Here is a 16,074-nt window from a genome sequence, read left to right on the forward strand (position 1 = left end):
GTGACAGTGGGCACCTGGAAAATCGGGACATTCCCAGCCTAATACTGCGCTTTTCCAATGGCCTTAGCAAAGGGCACACCAGGAGATTGTATCCCCTGACTGGCTCGGAGGGTCCCACGCCCATGGAGCCTTGCTCACTGCTAGCACAGCAGTCTGAGATTGAACTGCAAGGTGGCAGAGAGGCTGGGGGAGAAGCGCCCGCCATTGCTGAGGCTTGAGTAGGTAAACAAAGCAGCCAGGAAGCTCAGACTGGGTGGAGCCCATCTGAGCTCTAGGATGCCTGCCTGCCTCTGTAGACTCCACTTCTAGGGGCAGGACATAGTTGAACAAAAGGCAGCAGAAACTTCTGTAGACTTAAACGTCCCTGACCCACAGCTTTAAAGAGATTAGTGGTTCTCCCAGCATGGAGTTTTTGAGATCTGAGAATGGACAGACTGCCTCCTCAAGTGGGTCCCTGACCCCATAGTAGCCTAACTGGGAGGCACCTCCCAGTATAGGGGCGACTGATACTTCATAAGGCCAGGTGCCTTTCTGAGATGAAGCTTCCAGAGGAAGGATTAGGCAGCAATATTTGCTGTTCTGCAGCCTCCGCTGGTGATACCCAGGCAAACAGGGTCTGGAGTGGACCTCCAGCAAACTCAAACAGACCTGCAGCTGATGGTCCTGACTGTTAGAAGGAAAACTAACAAACAGAAAGGGCATCCACACCAAAACCCCGTCTGTACGTCACCATTATCAAAGACTAAAGGTAGATAAAACCACAAAGATGGGGAGAGACCAGAGCAGAAAAGCTGAAAATTCTAAAACTCAGAGCACCTCTTCTCCTCCAAAGGAACACAGCTCCTCACCAGCAACGGAACAAAGCTGGATGGAGAATGACTTTGACGAGTTGAGAGAAGAAGGCTTCAGACGATCAGTAATAACAGACTTCTCCGAACTAAAGGAGGATGTTAAAACCCATTGCAAAGAAGCTAAAAACCTTGAAAAAAGAGTAGACAAATGACTAACTAGAATAAACAGTGTAGAGAAGTCCTTAAATGACCTGATGGAGCTGAAAACCATGGCACCAGAACTACGTGACACATGCACAAGCTTCAGTAGCAGATTTGATCAAATGGAAGAAAGGGTATCAGTGATTGAAGATCAAATGAATGAAATGAAGTGAGAAGAGAAGTTTAGAGAAAAAAGAGTAAAAAGAAATGAACAAAACCTCCAAGAAATATGGCATTACGTGAAAAGACCAAATCTACATCTGATTGGTGTACCTGAAAGTGATGGGGCGAATGGACCCAAGTTGGATGATATCTTCGGGATATCATCCAGGAGAACTTCCCCAACCTAGAGAGGCAGGCCAACATTCAAATTCAGGAAATATGGAGAATGCCACAAAGATACTCATCGAGAAGGGCAACTCCAAGACACATAGTTGTTAGATTCACCAAAGTTGAAACAAAGGAAAAAACATTAAGTGTAGCCAGAGAGAAAGGTCGGATTACTCACAAAGGGAAGCCCATCAGACTAACAGTGGATTTCTCAGCAGAAATTCTACAAGCCAGAAGAGAGTGGGGGCCAATATTCAACATTCTTAAAGAGAAGAGTTTTCAACCCAGAATTTCATATCCAGCCAAACTAAGCTTCATTAGTGAAGGAGAAATAAAATACTTTACAGGCAAACAAATGTTGAGAGATTTTGTCACCACCAGGCCTGCCTTACAAGAGCTCCTGAAGAAAGCACTAAACATGGAAAGGAACTACCGGTACCAGACACTGCAAAAACATGCCAAATAACACCTTTGATACTAGGAAGAAACTGCATCAACTAATGAGCAAAATAACCAGCTGACATCATATTGACAGGATCAAATTCACACAAAACAATATTAACCTTAAATGTAAATGGGCTAAATGCTCCAATTAAAAGACACAGACTGGCAAATTGGATAAAGAGTCAAGACCCATCAGTGTGCTGTATTCATGAGGCCCATCTCATGTGCAGAGACACACATAGGCTCAAGATAGAGGGATGGAGGAAGATCTACCAAGCAAATGGAAAACAAAAAAAGGCAGGGGTTGCAGTCCTAGTCTCTGATAAAACAGACTTTAAACCATCAAAGATCAAAAGAGACAAACAAGGGCATTACATCATGGTAAAGGGATCAATTCAACAAGAAGAGCTAACTATCTTAAATATATATGCACCCAATACAGGAGCACCCAGATTCATAAGCAAGTCCTGAGAGACCTACAAAGAGATTTAGACTCTCATACAATAATAATGGGAGACTTTAACACCCCACTGTCAACATTAGACAGATCAACGAGACAGAAAGTTAACAAGGATATCCAGGAATTGAACTCAGCTCTGCACCAAGTGGACCTAATAGACATCTACAGAACTCTCCACCCCAAATCAACAGAATATACATTCTTCTCAGCACCACATCTCACTTAGTCCAAAACTGACCACATAGTTGGAAGTAAAGCATTCCTCAGCAAATGTACAAGAACAGAAATTATAACAAACTGTCTCTCAGACCACAGTGTAATCAAACTAGAACTCAGGACTAAGAAACTCAATCAAAACCGCTCAACTACATGGAAACTGAACAACCTGCTCCTGAATGACTACTGGGTACATAACAAAATGAAGGCAGAAATAAAGATGTTCTTTGAAACCAATGAGAACAAACTCAACATACCAGAGTCTCTGGGACACATTTACAGCAGTGTGTAGAGGGAAATTTGTAGCCCTAAATGCCCACAAGAGAATGCAGGAAAGATCTAAAATTGACACCCTAATATCACAATTAAAATAACTAGAGAAGCAAGAGCAAACACATTCAAAAAGCTAGCAGAAGGCAAGAAATAACTAAGATCAGAGCAGAACTGAAAGAGATAGAGACATAAAAAACTCTTAAAAAAATCAATAAATCCAGGAGCTGGTTTTTTGAAAAGTTCAACAAAATTGATAGACCACTAGCAAGACTAATAAAGAAGAAAAGAGAGAAGAATCAAATAGATGCAATAAAAAATGATAAAGGGGATATCACCACTGACCCCACAGAAATACAAACTACCATCAGAGAATACTATAAACACCTCTACGCAAATAAACTAGAAAATCTAGAAGAAATGGATAATTTCCTGGACACTTACACTCTCCCAAGACTAAACCAGGAAGAAGCTGAATCTCTGAATAGACCAATAGCAGGCTCTGAAGTTGAGGCAATAATTAATAGCCTACCAACCAAAAAAAAGTCCAGGACCAGATGGATTCACAGCTGAATTCTACCAGAGGTACAAGGAGGAGCTGGTACCATTCCTTCTGAAACTATTCCAATCAATAGAAAAAGAGGGAATCCTCCCTAACTCATTTTATGAGGCCAACATCATCCTGATACCAAAGCCTGGCAGAGACACAACAAAAAAAGAGAATTTTAGACCAATATCCCTGATGAACATCGATGCAAAAATCCTCAATAAAATACTGGCAAACCAAATCCAGCAGCACATCAAAAAGCTTATCCACCATGATCAAGTGGGCTTCATCCCTGGGATGCAAGGCTGGTTCAACATACGGAAATCAATAAACGTAATCCAGCATATAAATAGAACCAAAGACAAAACCACATAATTATCTCAATAGATGCAGAAAAGGCCTTTGACAAATTTCAACCACGCTTCATGTTAAAAACTCTCAATAAACTAGGTATTGATGGGACATATCTCAAAATAATAAGAGCTATTTATGACAAACCCACAGCCAACATCATACTGAATGGGCAAAAACTGGAAAAATTCCCTTTGAAAACTGGCACAAGACAGGGATGCCCTTTCTCACTACTCCTATTCAACATAGTGTTGGAAGTTCTGGCCAGGGCAATCAGGCAAGAGAAAGAAATAAAGTGTATTCAATTAGGAAAAGAGGAAGTCAAATGGTCCCTGTTTGCAGATGACATGATTGTATGTTTATTGTATGGTAGGAAATCCCATCATCTCAGCCCAAAATCTCCTTAAGCTGATAAGCAACTTCAACAAAGTCTCAGGATACAAAATCAGTGTGCAAAAACCACAAGCATTCCTGTATACCAATAACAGACAAACAGAGAGCCAAATCATGAGTGAACTCCCATTCACCATTCTTCAAAGAGAATAAAATACCTAGGAATCCAACTTACAAGGGATGTAAAGGACCTCTTCAAGGAGAACTACAAACCACTGCTCAATGAAATAAAAGAGGACACAAACAACTGAAAGAACTTTCCATGCTCATGGATAGGAAGAATCAATATCGTGAAAATGGCCATACTGCCCAAGGTAATTTATAGATTCAATGCCATCCTCATCAAGCTACCAATGACTTCCTTCACAGAATTGGAAAAAACTACTTTAACGTTCATATGGAACCAAAAATGAGCCCGCATTGCCAAGACAATCCTAAGCAAAAAGAACAAAGCTGGAGGCATCACGCTACCTGACTTCAAACTATACTACAAGGTTACAGTAACCAAAACAGCATGGTACTGGTACCAAAACAGAGATACAGACCAATGGAACTGAATAGAGCCCTTGGAAATAATACCACACGTCTACAACCATCTGATCTTTGATGAACCTGACAAAAACAAGAAATGGGGAAAGGATTCCCTATTTAATAAATGATGCTGGGAAAACTGGCTAGCCATATGTAGAAAGCTGAAGCTGGATCCCTTCCTTACACCTTATACAAAAATCAATTCAAGATGGATTAAAGACTTAAATGTTAGACCTAAAACCGTAAAAACCCTAGAAGAAAACCCAGGCAATACCATTCAGGCCATAGGCATGGGCAAGGACTTCATGACTAAAACACCAAAAGCAATGGCAACAAAAGCCAAAATTGACAAATGGGATCTAATTAAACTAAAGAGCTTCTGCACAGCAAAAGAAACTACCATCAGAGTGAACAGGCAACCTACAGAATGGGAGAAAATTTTTGCAATCTACTCATCTGACAAAGGGCTAATATCCAGAACCTACAAAGAACTCAAACAAATTTACAAGAAAAAATCAAACAACCCCATCAAAAAGTGGGCAAAAGATATGAGCAGACACTTCTCAAAAGAAGACATGTATGCAGCCAACAGACACATGAAAAAATGCTCATCATCACTGACCATCAGAGAAATGCAAATCAAAACCTCAATGAGATACCATCTCACACCAGTTAGAATGACAATCATTAAAAAGTCGGGAAACAACAGGTGCTGGAGAGGGTGTGAAGAAATAGGACCGCTTTTACACTGCTGGTGGGACTGTAAACTAGTTCAACCATTGTGGAAGACAGTGTGGCAATTCCTCAAGGATTTAGAACTAGAAATACCATTTGACCCAGCCATCCCATTACTGGGCATATACCCAAACTATTATAAATTATGCTGCTATAAAGACACATGCACATCTATGTTTATTGCGGCACTATTCACAATAGCAAAGACTTGGAACCAACCCAAATGTCCATCAATGATAGACTGGATTAAGAAAATGTGGCACATATACACCATGGAATACTATGTAGCCATAAAAAAGGATGAGTTCGTGTCCTTGATAGGAACATGGATGAAGCTGGAAACCATCACTCTGAGCAAACTATCGCAAGGACAGAAAACCAAACACTGCATGTTCTCACTCATAAGTGGGAACTGAATAATAAGAACACATGGACACAGGATGGGGAACATCACGCACCAGGGCCTGCCGGGGGATAGGGGAAGGGAGATTGGGGGGGATAGCATTAGGAGATATACCTAATGTAAATGATGAGTTAACGGGTGTAGCACAGCAACATGGCACATGTATACATATGTAACAAAGTTGCACATTGTGCACATGTACCCTAGAACTTGCGGTAAAATAAATAAATAAAATTAAATTTAAAAAAGAAGCTGGGCATCATGGCTCATGCCTGTCATCCCCCAGCACTTTGGGTGGCCAAGACAGGAGAATCACTTGAGCTTAGGAGTTTCAGACCAACCTGGGCAACATTGTGAGACCCAGTCTCTACAAAAAAAATCCAAAAAATCAACCAGGAATGATAACACATGCCTGTAGTCCCCACTACTGGGAAGGCTGGGGTAGAAGGACTGCTTGAACTCAGTAAAGATCAAGGCCGCAGTGAGCTATGGATACTGCCAGTGCACTCCAGCCTGGGACACAGTGTGAGACACCATCTCTAAATAAACAAAGAAACAAACAAAATAAGGAGTATACTTTAATAAGTTTTGAAATACATGTGCACCCATGAAATTATTACCACAATTATGACAATGAGCATGGCCGTCATGTCCCCAAATTTCCTCATTTTCCTTGGTAATCTCTTCCTCAAGCCCCTCCTTCCCTCTTCCCTTTACATCCTTAGCCTAACACTGATCTTTCTGTCACTATAAATCAGTTTGTTTCTAGAGTTTTATGTAAATAGAATCCTGCAGAACTCTTTTTCTGCGGATAGCTTTTTTTCACTCAGCATAATTATTTTGAAATTGATCTATGTTGAAGCATGTATCTATAGCATGCTTTGTTTCACTGCTGAGTCTTATTCCATTGTTTGGTTCTCTCATGGTTTATATATTCACCTGCTAATGGACATTTGGCTGCTTCCAGTTTGAAGCTTTAACAAATGAAGTGGAACGTCTGCGAATGGTCTTCTGTGGACATATATTTTTATATCTCCCTTTCTTTTGGGCAAATACCCAAGAGTGAAATGGCTAGATCATATGGGAGTTGTATGTTTAAATTTTTAAGAAACCGCCAACCTTTTTTCAAAGCAGTTGTAGCATTTTACATTCCCACCTGCAGTGTGATTGTTCTAGTTTTTCACGTTGTAATCAACTTGGTGTGGGTCGTTTTAATTTTAATTTTAGCCTTGTAATAGATGTGTAGTAGTTTCTCATTTCCCTGATGACTAATGATGTTGGGCATCTTTTCTTGCACATATTTGCCATTTATATATCTTCTTTGAGTGGACTATTCTAATCTTTTATCAATTTTTAAAATCAGGTTGTTTTCTTATCTATTATAAAAACACATCCTTGATTAGATACATAATTTGCAATTTTTTTTTCAGACTATAACTTGTCTTTCAAAAAGCAAAAGTTTTTAATTTTGGTGAGGTCCAGTTTAATAATTTCTTATTTTATACATTGTGTTTTTTATGTACTATTTAAGAAATCATTGAATAATTCAGTGTCTTAAAAGTTTTCTTCTAGAAGTTTTACAGAAACCATAAAGTGAAGCTATCTGGGCCTGTAGTTTTCTTTGTGAGCAAGTTTTTTTGTTTGTTTGTTTGTTTTTTGAGATGGAGTCTCGCTCTGTCGCCCAGGCTGGAGTGCAGTGGCCAGATCTCAGCTCACTGCAAGCTCCGCCTCCCAGGTTTACGCCATTCTCCTGCCTCAGCCTCCCGAGTAGCTGGGACTACAGGCGCCCGCCACCTCGCCCGGCTAGTTTTTTTTTTTTTTTTTTTTTTTTTTTTTTTTTTTGTATTTTTAGTAGAGACGGGGTTTCACCATGTTAGCCAGGATGGTCTCGATCTCCTGACCTTGTGATCCGCCCGTCTCGGCCTCCCAAAGTGCTGGGATTACAGGCTTGAGCCACCGCGCCCGGCCCGCAAGTTTTTAACTGGAAATTCAATTTTTAAATAATATCACGCCCCTTAGTTGATTTTTCTTCTTGAGTGGGGTTTGGTAGTTTGTCTCTAAGGTATTTGTCAATTTTTCCAAGTTATATAATTTATTGATGTAAATTTGTATATAATATTTTTATTGCCCTTTTAGTACCTATAGCTATAGCACATCTTTTATTCTTAATATTGGTATTTTTTGCCTTTTTTTCTTGACCAGTCTGACTAAAGGCTAATCAATTTTATTGATCTTCTAAAGAAAACTAGCTTTAATTTCAATGATTTTTCTCTTTCTGTGTGTGCTTTGTTTTCTATTTTATTGGTTTCTGCTTTGGTCTTTACTTATTTTCTTACCCTGGATTTAATTTTACTTTTCCTAGTTTTTTAAGGTTAAAGTTTAGTTCATTGATTTAGCCTTTTGTAAAATAAATATGGATGTTGATGCTATACATTTTCCCTTAACCACTGTTTTAAGCTAACAAATTTTAATTTTCTTTTTATTTTCATTCAGTTGAAAATACTTTTGATTTCCCTTTTGATGTCTGTTTTCACCAATGGATTATTTAGAAGCATGTTAATTCTTTATCACTGGATTTGAGCAATTTTATTGTGATGTGCCTTAGAGTTGTCATCATAATTCTTGTGCTTGAAATTTGTTATAATTTTTAAAAATCAAGTTTGGACATATTTTGGCTGTTATTTCTTTAAATACCTTTTGGTCCTCTCCTCCTCCTCCTCTCTTTTTGGGACTGCTATTACATAAGTGTTAGGCAGCTTCAAATTGTTCCACAGCTCAGCTGACTGATGCCCTATTGATTTTTAAAGAATTCTTTGTTCTCTCTGTTTCATTTGGATAGTTTCATCTTCTGGATATTTTTCACTAACCCTTTCTTCTGCAATTTCTAATTTATTAGTCCCATTTGGTGTATTTTTTATTTCACATGATGGGATTTACATTTTCAGAAGTTCGATTTTGTCTTTTAACATATCTTTTAAATGTCTCTACTAATAATTTTTTAAATATAGGAAATAAAATTGTAGTAACTGTTTTGATCTTCCTGTTTGCTAATTCTAATATTTGCCAGTTCTAAGTCTGTTTTGATTGATTTGTCTTCTCATTATGTGTACATTTTTTCTGCCTCTTTGCATGGGTGGTAAACTTTGATTGGATTCTAACATTGTGACATTATGGCATTTTACCTTATTGGGTGCTGGATATTTTTGTATTTCTGTAAATTTTGTGTTTTGTTCTAGGAGGCAGCTAAATTACTTAAAAACACTTTGATCCGGTGAGGTCTTTATTTTTATTATTTTTTTTTGAAACGGAGTCTCACCCTTGTTGCCCAGGCTGGAGTGCAATGGCATTATCTCAGCTCACTGCAACCTCTGCCTCCTGGGTTCAAACGATTCTCCAGCATCAGCCTCCCAAGTAGCTGAGATTACAGGCTCCCACTACCATCCCTGGCTAATTTTTGTATTTTTAGTAGAGACAGGGTTTCACCATGTTGGTCAGGCTGGTCTCGAACTCCCGACCTCGGGTGATCCACCCGCCTTAGCCTCCCAAAGTACTGAGATTACAGGCGTGAACCAGTGCACCTGGCCTCTGCTTTAAGAATTTGTAAGGATTTTGTTTGATCATCAACTCTTCTGAAAGTATCTGTTTTGGTCTACTATTTCATTTCCAGTTTGAAAAGGTATACACACACACACACACACACACACACACAGAGGCGTGCATAAATACACTTTTTCTCTCTATATCTCTTATAACTAAAGTTTATCTTTAGCTTAATATATTGGTATATTTCATGTAATATAAATCAAACCAAAAGAAAAAGTGTTTAATTGACTCAGAAATAAAAAATATGCAAAGAAAAGTATTGGATACAATTTTATAACTAGTGATTCAGAATTCAGAAACCATGGCTTCTAATTATACTCTGCATAATCTTTATTGTAACTATCATAATGTCCCAGTAGTTACAGAAGGGAGAAAACAATATAAAATATATCTCTTGAGAACATTAGTCTTCAAATGATTTAGGGTTTCAATTCTCTTTTTAAAATAAACTTACTAAAGAAGTAATTCCATTGTGTTACCTAAAATAGTATATTGTTATTATCTGTTACCTCCAATGTTGAATAAAGTAGAATAGGTTACCATGGAAAAGATAACATTTGATTCATTGCACATCAGTGTCAAAACATGATAAACCATTTAGTTTTCGTAATTAAATTAAGTTCACACATTGTCTAAATAAGACATTTTAAAACTCACTATATGCTACTTGGTCAAAGCACAGTTACAAGCACGCAAGAGGCATTAGTTTTTTTCCGATTTAGTGATCTTAGAGATTTTCTTTTCTTTTCTTTTCTTTTTTTGAGGCAGAGTTTCACTCTTGTTGCCCAGGCTGGAGTGTAATGGTACAATCTTGGCTCACTGCAACCTCCACCTCCCGGATTCAAGCAATTCTCCTGCCTCAGCCCCTCAAGTGGCTGGGATTACAGGCGCCCGCTACCACGCCCAGCTAATTTTTGTATTTTTAGTAGTGATGGGGTTTCACCAAGTTGGCCAGGTTGGTCTCGAACTCCTGACCTCAGGTGATCCTCCCACCTTGGCCTCCCAAAGTGCTGGGATTACAAGTGTGAGCCACTATGCCCAGCCTGATATTTTCTTTCTCCATTTTTAAATACTGAGGGTAATTATTTAGAAAACATTGATTTAATAAGACATTTAAAACCTTTCATAGGCCTGTCACACTGGCTCACACCTGTAATCCCAGCACTTTGGGAGGCTGAGATGGATGAATCACCTGAGGTCAGGAGTTCGAGACCAGTCTGGCCAACATGGTGAAACCCGTCTCTACTAAAAGTACAAAAATTAGCCGGGCACAGTGGCGAGCACCTGTAATCCCAGCTACTTAGGAGGCTGAGGCAGGAGAATTGCTTGAACCTGGGAGGCAGAGTTTGCAGTGAGCTGAGACCAAGCTACTGCACTCCAGCTTGGGTGACAGAGTAAGACTCTGTCTCCAAAAAGAAAAAAAAAAAAAAACTTTCCTAGAGGAGTTATCTTCACTTTTCTCTGATATCTGTACTCTTAAAACTTTTATTATATCAAATAATACTTAAGACTTTAAAATAATGTTAAAATACATTGATATTTTAGGGGATTGGTCTGTTTTGTTCTTTTTTCTTAAGGAGAAATTGGTAAAATTATATATCCAAAAATTTAGAATGTTTCTTTCTTACGTTAATAGAGAATGATGCCCTGAACAACTACCTCATGCTGACTTGCATCACTGTTTTGTTTTGTTTTGAGACAGAGTCTCGCTCTGCTGCCCAGGCTGGAGTGCAGTGGCTTGATCTCAGCTCTGTGCAAACTCTGCCTCCTGGGTTCAAGTGATTCTCCTGCCTCAACCTCTCAAGCAGCTGGGATTAGAGGTGTGTGCCACCACACCTGGCTAATTTTTGTATTTTTAGTAGAGAGAGGTTTCACCGTGTTGGCCAGGTTGGTCTCCAACTTCTGACCTCAGTTGATCCACCCATATCTGCCTCCCAAAGTGCTGGGATTATAGGCTTGAGTCACCGCGCCCAGCACATCACTGTTAAGTCAACAACAAAGAGCATCCTTCTTTAGATTTTCTTCATGGATTTTACATTTCCCACTAAGCTTCCATAAGAAAACTGATACTAATGATGCCCACCTAATACAGAATGGCCTCTCATATCTCTGAGGCAGCAACAGTGGGCCACATGTTTTCTTATAAATGCAAGGAATTTAGGCATTTCACTAACCAACTTTTGAGAGTTTAATTACATAATAATTGAAAATTTCCAATATTGTCAATACAAAACCAGTATTCATTGAATATAAATACATCTGTCTAAACATCAAAGTCTTGCTTCTTTATTTATTTATTTATTTTTATTTATTTATTTTTTTTTTTGAGATAGAGTCTCGCTCTGGTGCCCAGGCTGGAGTGCAGCGGCTCGGTCTCAGCTCACTGCAACTTCTGCCTCCTGGGTTTGAGCGATTCTCCTGCCTCAGCCTCCCAAGTAGCTGGGATTATCGGTGCCCACCACCAAACCCAGCTAATTTTTGTAATTTTAGTAGAGACGTGGTTTCACCATGTTGGTCAGACTGGTCCTTGAACTCCTGACCTCAGGTGATCCACCTGCCTCAGCCTCCTAAAGTGCTAGGATTATAGGCATGAACCACCGAGCCTGACCTGTCTTGATTCTTTAAAACATACAACTAAATTATCTTATTGTTTAGACTTTGGGTTCCCTATTTTAAAACTCCCATTTAACATGAAACTTTAAAGTGTTGGTACTTTTTTGTGTAATCCTCTGATGTTTATTTAGACTTAATTTTTTATAATAATTTTTTTCCATTTTGTAGAGATGGGGGTCTTGCTATGTTGCCTAGGCTGGTCTCAAACTTCTAACCTTAAGTGATCCTTCTGTCTCAGCCTCCCAAAGTGCTAGAATTAGAGGCACGAGACACTGAGCTTGATTTTTTTTTTATTACTTTCTCATATTTATAAATCTGTAAAGCTTTTTTTTTTTCCCTGTGAATACTGGTAATTTCTAAGGTGTATATTTTGAATAAAACTCTTTCCATGTTCATTATAGAGCTTCTGTAGTATGTAGAATGTAGTATATAGCTTCCATAGTATATAGATGTGTATAGAGCTTCTGTAGTATAAGTTCTCTGATGTTCACTAAGGCAGTAGTCCCCAAGCTTTATAGCACCATGGACCAGTTTCATGGAAGACAATTTTTTCCATGGACCAGGGCTGGGGGAAATGAAACTGTTCCACAGCCGGGCATGGTGGCTTACGCCTGTAATCCCAGCACTTTAGGAGGCCAAGGCGGGTGGATCACGAGGTCAGGAGTTCAAGACCAGCCTGGCCAAGATGGTGAAATCCCGTCTCTAATAAAAATACAAAAATTAGCCTGGTGTGGTGGCATGTGCTTGTAATCCTAGCTACTCAGGAGGCTAAGGCAGAAGAATTGCTTGAACCCAGGAAGCGAAGGTTGCAGTGAGCTGAGATTGCTCCATTGCACTCCAGCCTGGGCAACAAGAGAGAAACTCTGTCTTAAAAAAAAAAAAAAGAAACAAAAGAAACTGTTCCACTTCGGATCATCAGGCAATAGTTAGATTCTCATAAAAAGTGTGTTACCTAGATACCTTGAATGTGCAGTTCACAATAAGGTTTGGACTCCTATGAGAATCTAATGCTGCTGCTGACCTGACAGAAGATGGAGCTCCTGGAGCTCATGATTGAATTGTCTATGTAGTAAATCCAAAATAGTCAAAGTAAAAAAAATCTGGAACTAATAAGTGATTACAATAAGGATGCAGAAGTAAATTCTTCTCTATATAGAAGCAATGAACAAGTCAAATTTGAAATTTTAAATGCATTAACATTTAAATTAGCACTTTTCAAAATAAAGCACATATAAATCTAACAAAATGCATTCAAGATCTATTTGATGAAAACTACACATTTCTGATAAAAAATTAATAACTAAATAAATGGAGAAATAGTTCCTTCTCATATATAGGAAGAGTCAGTATTGTCAAGATGTCATTTCTGTCTAACTTCACCTGTAGATTCAACACAATCATAAACAAAAAAAATTATGCTATGGATATTGAGAACACTTTCTAACATGTACATAAAGAGAAAAATAAAAACGAGCAACCAACACAGTATTGAAAAAGAACAAAGTAAGAGAACTCTTATTACTCAACTTCAATACTTATTATAAATCTATACTAATCATGAGAGATTGTATTGGCAAAATCATCGACAAATTGATCAAAAGAACAAATGCAGATCTCAGATATAGATCCACACAAATATAGTTGTGATTTATCACAAAGAATCAAAGACAATACAACGGAGAAAAAATAGTCTTCAACAAATGGTACTGTAACAACTAGACATCCACATGCAAAAAAAAAAATGTATATATATATACATATCTATATAGACATAGTCATTACACCCCTCTCAAAAATTAACTCAGAATGCATCATAGACCTTAATGTAAACACAAAACTATAAGATTAGAAGAAAACAGGAAAAGATCTAGATCTCCGAATAGAGCAATGATATACCACCCTTTATTGAAATTTTAAAACAAAGAAATGAAAACTCTGTGAAAGACATTGCTTCTCATTTGAATAAGAAGACAAGACACAGACTGGAAGAAAAATATTTTCAAAATATCTCTCTGGAAAGAAATATTATCTAATGGCCAGACGCGGTGGCTCACACCAGTTATCCCAGCTCTTTGGGAGGCCGAGGCAGGCAGATCACAAGATCAAGAGATCGAGACCATCCTGGCCAACATGGTGAAAACCCATCTCTACTAAAAATACAAAAAAATTTGCCGGGCATGGTGGCAGGTGCCTGTAATTCCAGCTACTTGAGAGGCTGAGGTGGGAGAACTGCTTGAACCCAGAAGGCGGAGGTTGCAGTGAGCCGAGATCACACCACTGCACTCCAGCCTGGCGACAGAGTGAGACTCCGTCTGAAAAAAAAAAAAGAAAGAAAGAAAAAGAAATATTATCTAAGATGTATAACAAACACTTAGAAGTCAGCAACAAGAAATTAACAACTACCATGGTTTACATATATTTTACATTACATATGTTACCCTTCCTTCCTTCCTTCCTTCCTTCCTTCCTTCCTTCCTTCCTTCCTTCTTTCCTTCCTTCCTTCCTTCCTTCTTTCCTTCCTTCTTTCCTTTCTCTCTCTTTCTCTCTTTCTCTCCTTTTTTCTTTCTTTTGATATGGAGTCTCGCTCTGTGGCCCAGGCTGCAGTGCAATGGCACGATCTCCACACTCACTGCAACCTCCATCTCCCAGGTTCAAGTGATTCTTCTGCCTCATCCTCTCAAATAGCTGGGATTACAGGCACCTGCCACTACGCCAGGCTAATTTTTTTTGTATTTTTAGTACAGACAGGGTGTCACCATTTTGGCCAGGCTGGTCTCAAACTCCTGACCTCAAGTGGTCTGCCCACCTCTGCCTTCCAAAGTACCGAGCCACAGATTACAAGCTATGGATTGCAAACCACTGATTACAAGCGTGAGCCACCGCTCCCGGCCACATGTATTACTTTTTAGAATCCCCAACAGAATGAAGTCCTAACATACCTAAATTATAATTTCTGAACACTCTTTCAGTAACATATGTAAAGGCACAAGAAATGCTAAAAGAGGCCAGGCGTGGTGGCTGATGCCTGTAATCCCAACACTTTGGGAGGCCGGGGGGTGGGGGGGTGCATCACCTGAGGTGAGGAGTTCGAGACCAGCCTGAGCAACATAGCGAAACCCCGTCTCTACTAAAAATACAAAAATTAGCTGGGAGTGGTGGCAGGCGCCTGTAATCCCAGATACTCGGGAGGCTGAGGCAGGAGAATCGCTGAGAGGTGGAAGTTGCAGCCAGCCGAGAGCAAGCCACTGCACTACAGCTTGGGTAACAGAGGGAAACTCCGAGGGGGGGAAAAAACAAAAGCTAAGGCTTTTTTGTATTCCTGGTCTACTACATTAAAATGTAATCTTTGAAGGGTGTTGTAGCCAGCTCTTTGGGCTGCTAGAGTTATAAGGAATGCATTGCTTCCCTCCAGGGCAAAGAGTAGCATTGAAAAATAGCACAATAGTTGTGACATGAATTTTTCAGGCATGGCTTCAATTTGACACATCAGAATATCTAAGAATTCTAAAGACTGCTCTACTGCCACTGCGCCAGATTTTTTATATTGCTCCACAGACTATAGGAAATTTTTACTGAATTTAGGTTTAATAAAATAACTGACTCATAAACTCTAACAAGGGGACAGAAAATTCGCCAGAGATACCAGTTCCTCCTGAAAAAGGCTCTTTTCTCAATAAAATTTTTCTGAAGATACGTTACTGATTTCAGATAGAATTTTAAATTCTCCATAAAAACAGAAACAAACAAAATGACTAACTGACAAAAACTAATAAAAGTGTGCTCAAATTTACTGACGGGATCATGGGTACATTTGAATAATTAGACCCTACTTGTTTTAAGTAAAAAAGAAAAAACCTAAAATTTCAAAGGGGTCTTTATTTTTGAGGAAACAAAAAGCCACGTTTGACCAACTGTCCCCCATATACACACACCCTGGTCCCCCAACCACCCGTCAGGAGGGCCATGTCAAGACTCCTAAGAGAGCAGAGACTGTGTGGTCTCAGCGGGGCGGGGCGCAGGCTCTGGAACCGCAGGGTCCCGATCGGTCTCATGCCAGCCCTCCTGACCCGTAGCCAGAGGGACAGGGCAGGAGCGGAGGGGCCGGGGTGTCCCACGGGCTGGTCCTTGCAGAGAGGAGGCTGGGGCACTGGCTTCCCGCTCTGGGAAGTTTGTTTCCGCTGCCCAG

Source organism: Macaca mulatta, chromosome 3, assembly GCF_049350105.2.
Source record: "Macaca mulatta isolate MMU2019108-1 chromosome 3, T2T-MMU8v2.0, whole genome shotgun sequence".
In the NCBI taxonomy this organism is placed as follows: domain Eukaryota; kingdom Metazoa; phylum Chordata; class Mammalia; order Primates; family Cercopithecidae; genus Macaca; species Macaca mulatta.